Source organism: Leucoraja erinacea, chromosome 7 (assembly GCF_028641065.1).
Source record: "Leucoraja erinacea ecotype New England chromosome 7, Leri_hhj_1, whole genome shotgun sequence".
NCBI lineage: Eukaryota > Metazoa > Chordata > Chondrichthyes > Rajiformes > Rajidae > Leucoraja > Leucoraja erinaceus.
The window spans coordinates 51772743-51785106 of NC_073383.1; the positions used below are offsets into that span (position 1 = coordinate 51772743).

The 12364-nt window shown below is 41.6% G+C and overlaps 1 long non-coding RNA gene across 1 annotated transcript in view; it reads left to right on the top strand.

The window, feature by feature from the left end:
- Nucleotides 1-1831: 1831 nt before the first annotated feature.
- LOC129699020 (uncharacterized) overlaps nt 1832-12364 on the top strand; it is a 119450-nt gene continuing 108917 nt past the window's right edge. The window contains exon 1 of the long non-coding RNA XR_008723759.1: nt 1832-1946. This is a non-coding gene — a long non-coding RNA (uncharacterized LOC129699020). The remainder of the gene's footprint in view (nt 1947-12364) is intronic.

Here is a 12364-nt window from a genome sequence, read left to right on the forward strand (position 1 = left end):
TGTGAACCTGTAGTTAAACAAATTCCTCCAAATTGCCAAATACAAGCAATTGAGGATGGGAAGAAGTGAGAAAGAAGCAAGAACAGAAAGAGGATTAAAGGCCTTTTTCTTGTTTCATCAGCATTCCTGTGGTTATGCAGAGCAGTGTCGAGCTGGAGGGAGATACCATCACGAAGAGCAGGATGAACAGGCTAGCTGGAGTTGCTAAGAATGTGTGGTTGGAGGTGGCAGCAGGAATTTAGCAGTACTTGAGAAAATGCAGAAAGTAGTTCAATGAGCCATGCAGATCAAACAGGTGAACAATTCACCAACATCCTTTCAAGAGATCCTGGGCTGTGCAAAGAATAGCGAAAATTGTGATTTGTCATCCGTGTTCTATATTCAGCATGCTTATCTAATTTGGACAAATGCAAAGTGTTGCTTTTTGTAAATTAGAGCAGGGCAGGACTAGGTCGGGCTACGTATTGAGGTCACTGAACACCTCTGTGAGAATTTGGATGTGGTTAATATGGCGTCCAGATGTGGACTGTCCCTGGCTCCACAATGCAATGGCTTCAGTTGTATGTAGCACTGTTCTCTTCCTTCCTCTCAGGGAATCAACTACTGCACCTTTTCTCATGAACTTCAAATATGTCAGCCTGTGTCTTTTTCCTTAAGTATCTTTTCTCAGAATGCTATTCCATATTCTCCCTGTCTAGCTGTAGCTCTTACACTATTCTCCTGCTCCGCGTCGATCATTTTTGCCCCCGCCCCCTTTCCCCTCCTAGAGTGGAAGTGCTAAATACACATCATTAGCAAACTAATGAAAGTTTTCCTATCACCTACTAGGTTGAAGTCTGAAGTGTAATAAGATACTCACCACTCAACTCGTATATGATACGGCTTGTACTCGCTAAAATTTAGAAGATTGAGGGGGATCTTATAGAAACTTACAAAATTCTTAAGGGGTTGGACAGGCTAGATGCAGGAAGATTATTTCCGATGTTGGGTAAGTCCAGAACAAGGGGTCACAGTTTAAGGTTAAGGGGAAAGTCTTTTAGGACCGAGATGAAAAAATCATTTTTTACACAGAGAGTGGTAAATCTGTGGAATTCTCTGCCACAGAAGGTAGTTGAGGCCAGTTCATTGGCCATATTTAAGAGGGAGTTAGATGTGGCCCTTGTGGCTAAAGGGATCAGGGGGTATGGAGAGAAGGCAGCTACAGGATACTGAGTTGGATGATCAGTCATGATCATATTGAATGGTGGTGCAGGCTCGAAGGGCTGAATGGCCTACACCTGCACATATTTTCTATGATACGCATAAACCTTGAACAGAATAGATTGTTTGATCAAGATACAAGAAACTGCTAATGCTGTTTGGAGTAACTCTGTGAGTCAGGCAGCATCTCTGGAGGACATAGAAAGGTAATGTCCTGACCCAAAATGTTTCTTATCCATGTCCAGAGATGCTGCCTGGCCTGCTGAGTTACTCCAGCACTATGTGCTTGTTTGATCAGTTTGCTTGGCATTGGATTAATTATCCATTCACCGTAATATTGATGCTGTGCATAATATTTTCTAGGATGCACTGAAGAAAGATTCTATTTCAAATCTATTTCATTCCTTGATACATCTACTACTAATATAGAAAGAGTAGCAATTTCTAAGTTCTCAACAAAATCACAAGCTGTCTTAATATGTAAGTATAAGTGATATATAAGTTTACAGTTGACACGGAGAAAAATGGAAAGTTGCAATGTTGAATACTTCAGCCACAAATCTATAAGTTTGTTGAACAATGAAAATTAAGCTTCTGTATAACTAATTTCATTACACAGGAGCAAAGTTCCATTTTATTTTGAAGTCTCATGTGAGTGACTACGTGAAGAGCCCGCCAGCACGCATGTGCGCCAATACGTCGACGCATGTAGCGCGAGTCGGAGCAGTTCGAAATTGCTCTGGCAGGTACGTTAATTTAACTTTCAGCGGGCCGCTGTGGACAACGGGCCCGGAGTAGCTGCTGGAGGCGGCCGGATTTGGGCCACCGTGGAGGCTCCATAAGGAGCTAGATTCAATATTGCAGCTGCCGGCTTTGGAGCTCCAAAAGGAAGCAGGCGGCCGGATTTGAGGCCACCGTGGAAGTTCCATTAGGAGTTGGGGCTGCCGTCGCGGCACGGCGAGCTCGCTGCTAAGATTAGCAGCAGGCGGTAGTTTAAATATAGCCACTGCTAGGTTAACGACAGCAGCGGTGCTTTTGAAAATTAGCCACGGCCAGGGCAGCGAACGCTAGGTAAGCTCAGCTGCCGTAGCGCCTACCAATTTTTAAACATAGATGCTGCTGGCTGAGGCAGCATACGCCGTAGTCCAGTATATAGTGTGTGCTCTATTTATAGGGCAGTTATAAATAGAGCTGGCAGTTTTTAATAGCGGTTGCTGTTCGGTCAGGTTTGTGACTATCACAGCAGATACGACATTTATTATCATACACCATATGGTATATTAAATTTTGACTTGCCATTACGGCACAGAATGGGGCTCCACTGGAGCAGGCAGCTGTTTGGAGTAATGCTCGGAAAGGGAGTCGGCCAAAGGCCCGAGGAGGCAACACCTGGTTCAGGGTTGCATTCTATTTCCTCCCCTAAGAACCCATTGAGGCTCCAGAAAGGAGCTCCTGGTTTGGGAAGCCTTTTTTCAGCTGTGTCTATTAGACACCTGTGGAGCAATACCTGGTGCAGGGTTGCATTCGGATAATTTCCGCTCAGTAGAGGGGACTGTTGGAGATCTTTCATAAGAGATCCCAACCATGTGTATATCGACAAAGCAGTTGAATCTTTGATCCAATGCTTCCAGTAATTTGCCTGTGACAACACCTGGCAGGGTTGCAGTATTTCTCCCACTCTGTCTAGGGGAGTATCGGGAAGAGGTGACTCCGATTATAATGCCGGCTCATCCAAGTCATATGGGGGCCAGAGGCCTGAGGAAGCAACCCCTGGTGCAGGGTTGTGCTCTATTTCCTCCCTGAAATACTCCATTGAGGCTCCAGAAGGGAGCAAGGACTCGGAGTTACTAGCAGGTGCAACCTGTCTGGTAAGTATAATGAACAATTATGATTTATACCGACAGCGCTGATCTGCACAGCTAGTCTCGATTCGGCTACTAGAGGGAGCAGTTTGGCAACCCCAAGTTGGGACAAAGTCAAAGCCAAGTCTGTGAGACAAGTCCTGTTGGACAATTTGGGTCAAGGGGATTCTGTCCCCACATCTATGGCAGATGTGATTGGCCGTTTGTCTCAATTGGAACGTCTGATGAATCAGATGGTGGCACGAAAAATGCTCTGTGTTACGGAGGCATGCACAGGCAGTTCAAGTCATACGCCTGAAGCAACTCCTGGTCTGGTTCAGGGTTACTCAGATGAAGGAGTGTGTGTTGAAGAGATGGGAGCAAATAACAGGTATAATAAACAATTATGATTTATACCAACAGCGCTGATCTGCACAGCTAGTCTCGATTCGGCTACTAGAGGGAGCAGTTTGGCAACCCCAAGTTGGGACAAAGTCAAAGCCAAGTCTGTGAGACAAGTCCTGTTGGACAATTTGGGTCAAGGGGATTCTGTCCCCACATTTATGGCAGATGTGATTGGCCGTTTGTCTCAATTGGAACGTCTGATGAATCCGATGGTGGCACGCAAAATGCTCCGTGTTACGGAGGCATGCACAGGCAGTTCAAGTCATAAGCCTGAGGCTACTCCTGGTCTGGTTCAGGGTTGCAATATTCCTCCCACTCAGATGAAAGGAGTGTTGGAGATGGTGCCAAATAATATGCTCCGTGTTACGGAGGCATGCACAGGCAGTTCAAGTTGTATGCCTGTAGCAACTCCTGGTTCAGGGTTGCCATATTCCTCCCACTCGGAAGAGTATCGGAGATGGTGTCACAAAAAATGCTCCGTGTTACGGAGGCATGCACAGGCAGTTCGAGTCATACGCATGTGGCAACATCTGGTTCAGGGTTGCACTATTTCTCCCACTCTAAGGGAGTGTCAGAGATCATTATGGAGCTGACTCCGAACATGACTCTGAACATGACTATGTGCCTGAATCCCATGCTTTAATGCATGATGTACGAGAGTCGCGTAAGGAAGAGTTGTCTGCTCTTGCCTCTAAATTTGCTGTTCCCTCGGTGACGGGGAAGCCACTACAAGAGGAGTTGGCCAGCGGCATCAGCTATCTAACATTACACCAGCTGATGAAATGGCAAGCATGACAGACAGGGTCTGCAAATGGAACTTCGCTGAAGCTCCAACAAGCAAATCAACCCGGGTTCAGAGACGCTGGCAGGTAAGGTCTCTTTATTAACCTCCGTAAAACTCCAAAATAGTGCAGTCTGTCAGCCCAGGTTTAGGTTTACTGGCAGCATGGGCTGTTTCATATTTTTTTCACTGTCTCTGGGATAGATCAGGTTGATGCAGAGACATTGGCAGGGTACCTTGCATAGTAACCTCTAAGTTCCAAGTAGGAACAGCTTGGTTACCCTGGTTCAGGGTAGACCATCATGGAACTGGCTGGCCACATCCATCATATTGAGAAGGGAAGCACTGCTTCGTCATCTGTGATTGAGGTTATCAAGCTGCTCAGTAGAATGAAGTAGTTGAAGTCTCCCTCAACACATGTTTACATTTCTGCTCAGTTAGTAGAGCTGCTGGTGCATTGAAAACATCATTGCCATCCTCTCTGGGATAGGTAGCTGCCAGCAGGAAGCTGGTCTGGCATATAATATTTTTATCTGACCTGCAGGTTCATGTTGTGAATCAACAATGTATTTATAATAATCCGTAGGCTCTCAATACCAGTATTCCTGATTGAGTGGCGGGTCAAAGAGATTGTGTTGTGCACTCTGGCGACTCGGACAAGTGGTTTCAGTCAGACTGCGAAGCAATTCCTGATTCAGGTTTGCAGTATGCTAAATTCCACTCTGAGCAAGAACGCTGAGAATTCGTGGTGACTCTTATAGTCAAGAGTTGACAGGGAACTTGTATTCCCACATCAAGGGGAGACTGTGTTTTCAGCTCTAGTCATAAGGTTCTGATTATATGTTATCAGCGAAATGTATCAATAACTAGATAATGCATCTTCCGCGGCAAGAGAAGCCAAAAAAAATTCCGTCCGTATGGTCAATAAAAGAACAGTGGTTCCGAGTGGAATCAGTGACGTCTCATCGGAGGATGTGGTCTGGCCAAGAACAAGAGGGGTATATTTCTGATACTTCTCAAGATTACAGAAACATGGAGCATTTGGCTAATCTGATCATGTGTTTAGTTACCCAATTTAAGATGGATGATTGGTTTTCAACACTTTAACTGATTCAGAGAATCTTTCTTGAATATGCATGTTTTGCCATATCTATACACGTGAGGTACAGATTTTCTGGTGTTTTGATAACAAAGCCAGTGGTGGAAGCCAATGCTGCCCTACGGATCAAAGGACATTGTGTCATCGAGTTTTTAGAAAATATGTAAAATTTTGCAGCTGATAAAACTTTGGGGGTTATCAGTAGATGCCTCTTGCGATATTAAGAATGAGGCAACATGAAATTTAATAGTGCCAATTTTGCCTATTCATTCAGGCCATGGTAAGGCGGCTGAAGCAACTCCTATTTACTTGGCCACGAGTGATGGCTGGGGCAGCCTGTCTTCTCGGGCCGTTAGCTCTGCAAGATTGTATGGGAAGTTTGTGAACAAAATATGTGAGTTACTTTTAAATGGAAGTAACAGAGGTTTTGTGTGGCTTTCAGTTTGAGCCTAGAGAAGCATTTATGTGATAGCACAATTGACACTGCTTGTGCTGCTTTTTCATTCTCTATAGTACCATAAGTGGGACAATAAATGATTGGTTATTCACTCGCTGTTCACTAACATTATACAGGGTGTCTTTTATATGACCACTCCAATAGCCTACACTCCTTGTAATATGCGATGTATATCAGTAAATTATTATGCAAATATTCTTCTACTGTATTGCCAATGGGAGCAGTATTTTTAAGATGATTATGCTCTCAGCAACTGATCTCAGCACAAAGAACACAGTCTTTACTCAATCTCTGGCTCGATCCCTGGGTCATAACTGACATTAGGGTAGTTTGAAATGGGCATGATTGCGTACATTTGAAGTTGACAGCATACCCACGAGAGCAGATATTGGGGGTATCATTAGGTATACAAGTCCACTGAGCTTGCTAGTACCTATGAGATGAAAGATATTTTCTTTATTGTTATTCAATAGTCTCAAGATATTGCTGATGGCTCATGAGCAGTCAATAGAATGGATAGTTCCCTTTCATCATACAGCAAGAGGCTTACATAGTGCATGTTAATAAATTATAGAATTTGGTTGAATATGTCTGGATATTTGCAGATAGAATTCTACACAGTGTTGCATGAATTATTGTCTAACTCAAAGTCAATTGGGACTATGGTCCGGTTAAGAACAATGGCCATGTATGCAAGTTAGCATCATGGTATTAATAACACATGTTTTTTCTACCATTAATGGTTTATCTGTTTAAGTGTTTCACACACAGATTGGGTTACTGCATGAAACCACAGAGCTTTGAAATCTTCATGTAGTCACTCGCGTGACTTTGAAATAAAATAGCAAGATTAAACGAGAACTTACCATTTGAAATTTGATCTTTATTTTATGAGAAGTTGAAGTGACGGAATATGTGCCCTCCACTCCCAACCCTACTTCTCATAAAGATCATTCAGTAGTTCTAAGGTCGTTAATCTTTCTATAGCTTAAGTTCAGCAACTAGTCTGTGGTTTCATACAGCTGCTCTAAAGATTGATGCGCATGCGGGCTGGAGGGCTCTTCACGTATTCCCTCACTTCAACTTCTCATAAAATAAAGATCAAACTTCAAATGGTAAGTTCTTGTTTAATCTTTCTATTTTAAGGCCTAATAAAATTATTAACTTCATCACAAACAATTTACAACAAATGTATAAAAAAAGTTCTACTATGACTAAGCCAATTTCTAGTGATCTAGTTATTTGTAGATATTGTATTGATATTTAGGTACCACAATCCTCGGAAATATATCCTGACATTGAAGAAACTACAAGATAATACCAAAGATCATGGCACTAATTTACAATGATTGATTGATTAATTCAATTTAAATTCACTTGAAGCACCAGGATTCAGCCCTATCCTTGTTTCTAAGATTTAAAAAAAAAAGCTGATGAATGGATGTAGATCTCAGACTCGAAGAAGATAGAAATCTTGGAAGTATTATGAGAACGTGTACCACTCCTATATCCCATATACGTGTACCACTGCTATATTTAAGAGGGAGTTAGATGTGGCCCTTGTGGCTAAAGGGATCAGGGGGTATGGAGAGAAGGCAGGTACAGGATACCGAGTTGGATGATCAGCCATGATCATATTGAATGGCGGTACAGGTTTGAAGGGCCGAATGGCCTACTCCTGCACCTATTTTCTATGTTTCTATGTTTCCAAAGAGAAGAATTTTGGTGCAGGTAAGTCTGCCCTTGGTAAAGAGCTCTAGCCATCTGCAAGAATTGAATAGAAATCACAACTGACTAAAAAGCCATTTTGTTAATCATTTTAAAATTTCAATTAATTGTATAAATCATAAATATTATTTACTGCTTTGAATTAAATTGTTGCATATTTAAAATCAAACATTAAGTTTACATGTTTTGTAATTGCATTGATTGTAATCTGGAGATGAATACACCATGCATGTCTCTGTTTCCATGTTGTGTTTGAACGATGTTGCATTAGAAAAAAGGGCTAAACGATTGACAGCTTATTCGACCCACGTTAATAAAAGCTTTCTTAAAGTGACACATTTGCACTGCAGAGTTTTCAGAAATGAATCGAGTTAAATCAACCAAACTTAAAAAAGATTGTCATTCAAAAGAAGAAAATAAGTTACCTCTAATTTTAAGTAAGACAAACTGAGGTCTTTTAGAAAACATTTAGAAGTGGAAAACTAAACCTGAAGAATCTCAGTGCTTTAGGTAAGTTAATAACAGAGCCAAAGTGTGCATACTATTTCAGCTATTTGAACAAAGAATAGCCAACTGACATTTAACTATAGTATGAATAATGAGGCTTTTCAAAAGTATCAATCAGGATCTGACATTAGCAAAAATTCAGGATCAGCTTTCTTGATTCAACTGATGTCCTGCGGGCAATTTAAATGGATTCAAAGCCTTTAATTCTTCAATTAGATTTGAAGTAAGTGCAACCATATAGATAGAAATGGAATGGACTGCGAGATTTATCATTGAATTTTATTAAACGTTTCTAACTGAACTTGGCTAAGCCATTAAAGAAAATGTATGATGACTTCCAAACAGATTCATTCTCAACCTCAGATGTGTATATGTTTTTGGCATCCATGGAAAAAAAAATATTCTTGATATTGGCCTTGCAGACGATTTTAATTATTGAATCTGAAGGTTTGATGGAAGTATTTTCAAAACAGCTGGATAACATCCTCTTCCTAAACAGATCTGTCTCAATTTAACAGGCTTTATCCATAATAGGCAGATGTTGCACATATGTAGTTTTTAACATTTATGTATTGCAGCTTTGGCCATCTCCGAGTTGCTAAAAATGTGCTGACGAATAGGGATTGCTGTTTGCAGCATTTAACAAATTTAGATTAGGAGATAATCTGCCTTGGTTCAAGTAATGACTGACAAAATAATTTGCCGATTCATTTAGTAAGGACTAGAAGACAAGTGAACTCCCTCTCTTCATATTCATGGAAGAACCAATAGATCAAATGTTATTATCATAATATTTCATTTGATGCTGGCATTATTTTCCGTTACATTAATAATTTACAGCATACAATTATCAAACATGCAAACTATTAGTACAGCACCATTTGCAGATTTGAGCCATTGGATGTATCAATTTATTCATTTTTAGAGCAGATTGAACTTCAGTTTTATTTATTAAAACCATAAATCATAAGAGCATAAATGTAATATTCTGCATTAATGCTGATGTAAGTAGTTGAAATCTGGTACATTATAAATGCTTGCAGAAAGTTGTTAATAAATTGTTTCTCATGGTGTAAAATTATGAAGGGACTAGCATCTCCAGCTAAAGTTACTTGAAAGACGATGAATTGTAAGTGCTCATTTGGTATCCTTGCAGCACACCTTAAGGTGAAATTTAGTCACTGCTTGTTCATTTATTAACTGGGCGTGCTCAGTATTAAAGCATGTGCTGACAATATTTTACCTGATACAATTTAAATACTCAACTTACCAGACCCTGTGCATAAACCCCAAAACATAAATCATGTATCTACATGTCATTAGTTACTTTGGATCTGTTCAAAGCTGTATTTGTACCAATATTAATCATATGCATCTGTTTTCTCAGCTTTGAGATTCATAGCAAATATTGTTTCAAAGGGAAAGAAATCTCAAATACTTGTATTTATAAAGTGCCACCACATCTGTTGTGTTTCTTCGATAGTGCAGGAATTATTTAATTCTGGTTAATGCACACAGCCCTTCTTAACATAAATAAGCCTTATGATGGCGAATAAGGTTCGCTTATACATGTGGCATGATTGATTGAAATTTGTTTCTCTTTTGGATTCTCAAATCCAATCTCACCAAACAACAGAGATTAATTTCGATACAGGACATTGGGACATCTTCCCATAATCAATAAAATAAAAAATAATTAAATACTGGCCACTTGCTTTCATTCATGTCCCCAGCTGCATAGAATAATTGTATTCTACAGAAAATTTGATTAAGATTGTCTATTCTCATGATTGTCTGTCTCCATAACACTTATACCAATTCCTTCCCTTTCCTAAAATAAATTAATTAACATAATATTAACTGCTATTGTTGTGTGTCTAATCCACAGGTCCATTGCGTGTGGAGTGGAAATAAATCTTGTAATCTCTAGTCTCATTAATGGTGAATTAATTTTCAACATATAATGCGCCATTTCCAATGTATTGTTCCCTGTAGATGCTTTGCTTTATTAATCATCCCTCAGCCTAGTTCTTCCTCGCCCTCACATCCAACACATGTGTCTGTAAAAGGGTCTCTGGTTCTGGTTGGTAACTGCACAAACATCTCATCAGTGGTTATCTCGCGCAGGTTGGAGTGAGTAGAGTAGTGATTACATTTTGAAGTGGGCCTTTTTGACCAAATTGAGGAGATCTAGTCTCGACCCAAAACATCACCCATTCCAGAGATGCAGCCTGTTCCGCGGAGTTACTCCAGCTTTTTGTGTCTATCTTCGGTTTAAACCAGCATCTGCAGTTCCTTCTTAAATATATACAACTAGTTTTAGTTTTCACTCTTTCACCACACAACTTTTCTTTTACTTGATTTGTGGTTGTAAAATCCCATAGTGTTGTCTTGTGCCTCTAATAGGGGATGCAAACTGCAGGGTGAGCAACATTTGAGAAATGAACATTTATTCTTGTCATCTTAGATATACATGGACATTATTCAATCTTTGTAATCATCAAATATCTCATCCTGACTAAAATTAACTTTTTGAGATTTTAACAATTTGGCGTATCTGATTTAATACAACTGCTTTATTAGCAGAATTTTAAGATAAAGCTAAATAAGATAAGATAAATGTTAAGAAATAGCCACAATACCTCCATATACGATGCTAGTTTGGATATCAAGACATTGGCAAGGCCTTGGAGAGGAGAAATTTACAAGGAAATTAATAGAGATTAAAACTTTGAAGGGGTTTGCTACAATGAAGGGAAGCTGGGCAAGTAGAGGCTACAGATTTAAAACAGTTGGAAAATAAGGCCGAGGGGCATTGAAAATATTTAATATTTTATGCAGTGTGCTGTTATAAAGTGGAATATACTACCTAAAAGATATTGGAAACATATTCAAGAGAAGCTCTTGAAAGGAATTTAAATACATACTTCAATAAGAAAAATGTGTGGCAATGTGGAAGGATCAGTGGGGCCAATTAAATGGCTCTTTCCAAGAGATAACGTAGCCCAATTGGACCAAAGTGTGAATGAAATAAGGTTTCACACCATTTTGAGATTCTCATCTCCTCATTTTCCCTGGCAGGAGCATTATATTTGGTGTTAAAGAGGGAACTGCAGATGCTGGAGAATCGGAGGTTACACAGAAAAGCTGGAGAAACTCAGCGGGTGCAGCAGCATCTATGGAGCGAAGGAAATAGGCAACGTTTCGGGCCGAAACCCTTCTTCAGTCTGATCAGGGGTGGGGGTGGGTGGGGACAAGAAAGGGAAAAGGAGGAGTAGCCGGAAGGCTGGAGGGTGGGAGGAGACAGCAGGGGAGCTGAGGAAGGGGAGGAGACAGCAAGGACTAACAGAATTGGGAGAAGTCGATGTTCATGCCCCCGGGGTGCAGACTCCCCAAACGGAATATGAGGTGCTGTTCCTCCAATTTCCGGTGCTGCTCGCTGTGGCCATGGAGGAGACCCAGGACAGAGAGGTCGGAGGCGGAGTGGGAGGGGGAGTTGAAGTGCTGAGCCACCGGGAGGTCAGCTAGGTTATTGCGGACCGAGCGGAGGTGTTCGGCGAAACGATCGCCCAACCTCCGCTTGGTCTCACCGATATAGATCTGCTGACATCTAGAGCAGCGGACGCAATAGATGAGGTTGGAAGAGATGCAGGTAAACCTCTGTCGCACCTGGAACGATTGCTTGGGTCCCTGAACGGAGTTGAGGGGGGAGGTAAAGGGACAAGTGTTGCATCTCCTGCGGCCGCAAGGGAAAGTGCCCGGGGAGGGGGTGGACCGAGAGGGAAGGGAAGAATTGACAAGGGAGTTATGGAGGGAGCGGTCTTTGCGGAAGGCAGATATGGGGGGAGATGGGAAGATGTGGCTGGTAGTGGGGTCACGTTGGAGGTGGCGAAACTGACGGAGGATTATTTTTTGTATGTGATGGCTGGTGGGGTGAAAGGTGAGGACTAGGGGGACTCGGCCCTTGTTGCGAGTGCGGGGATGGGGAGAGAGAGCAGTGTTGCGGGGTATGGCAGAGACCCTGGTGCGAGCCTCATTTATGGTGGAGGAGGGGAACCCCCGTTCCCTGAATAGTGAGGACATTTCAGATGTCCTGGTGTGGAACGCCTCATCCGTGGAGCAGATGCGGCGTAGACGGAGGAATTGGGAGTAGGGGATGGAGTCCTTACAGGAAGCAGGGTGGGAAGAAGTGTAGTCCAGATAGCCATGGGAGTCAGTGGGTTTATAGTGTATGTGTATATTTGGTGCCTTACCAGTTAAAGCCCTGATAAGGTAATGGCTTACCATTGTCTATTGTGCTACAAGATTCAATGATTCTAAGGCAATGATTTGATAGCAGTAAACAA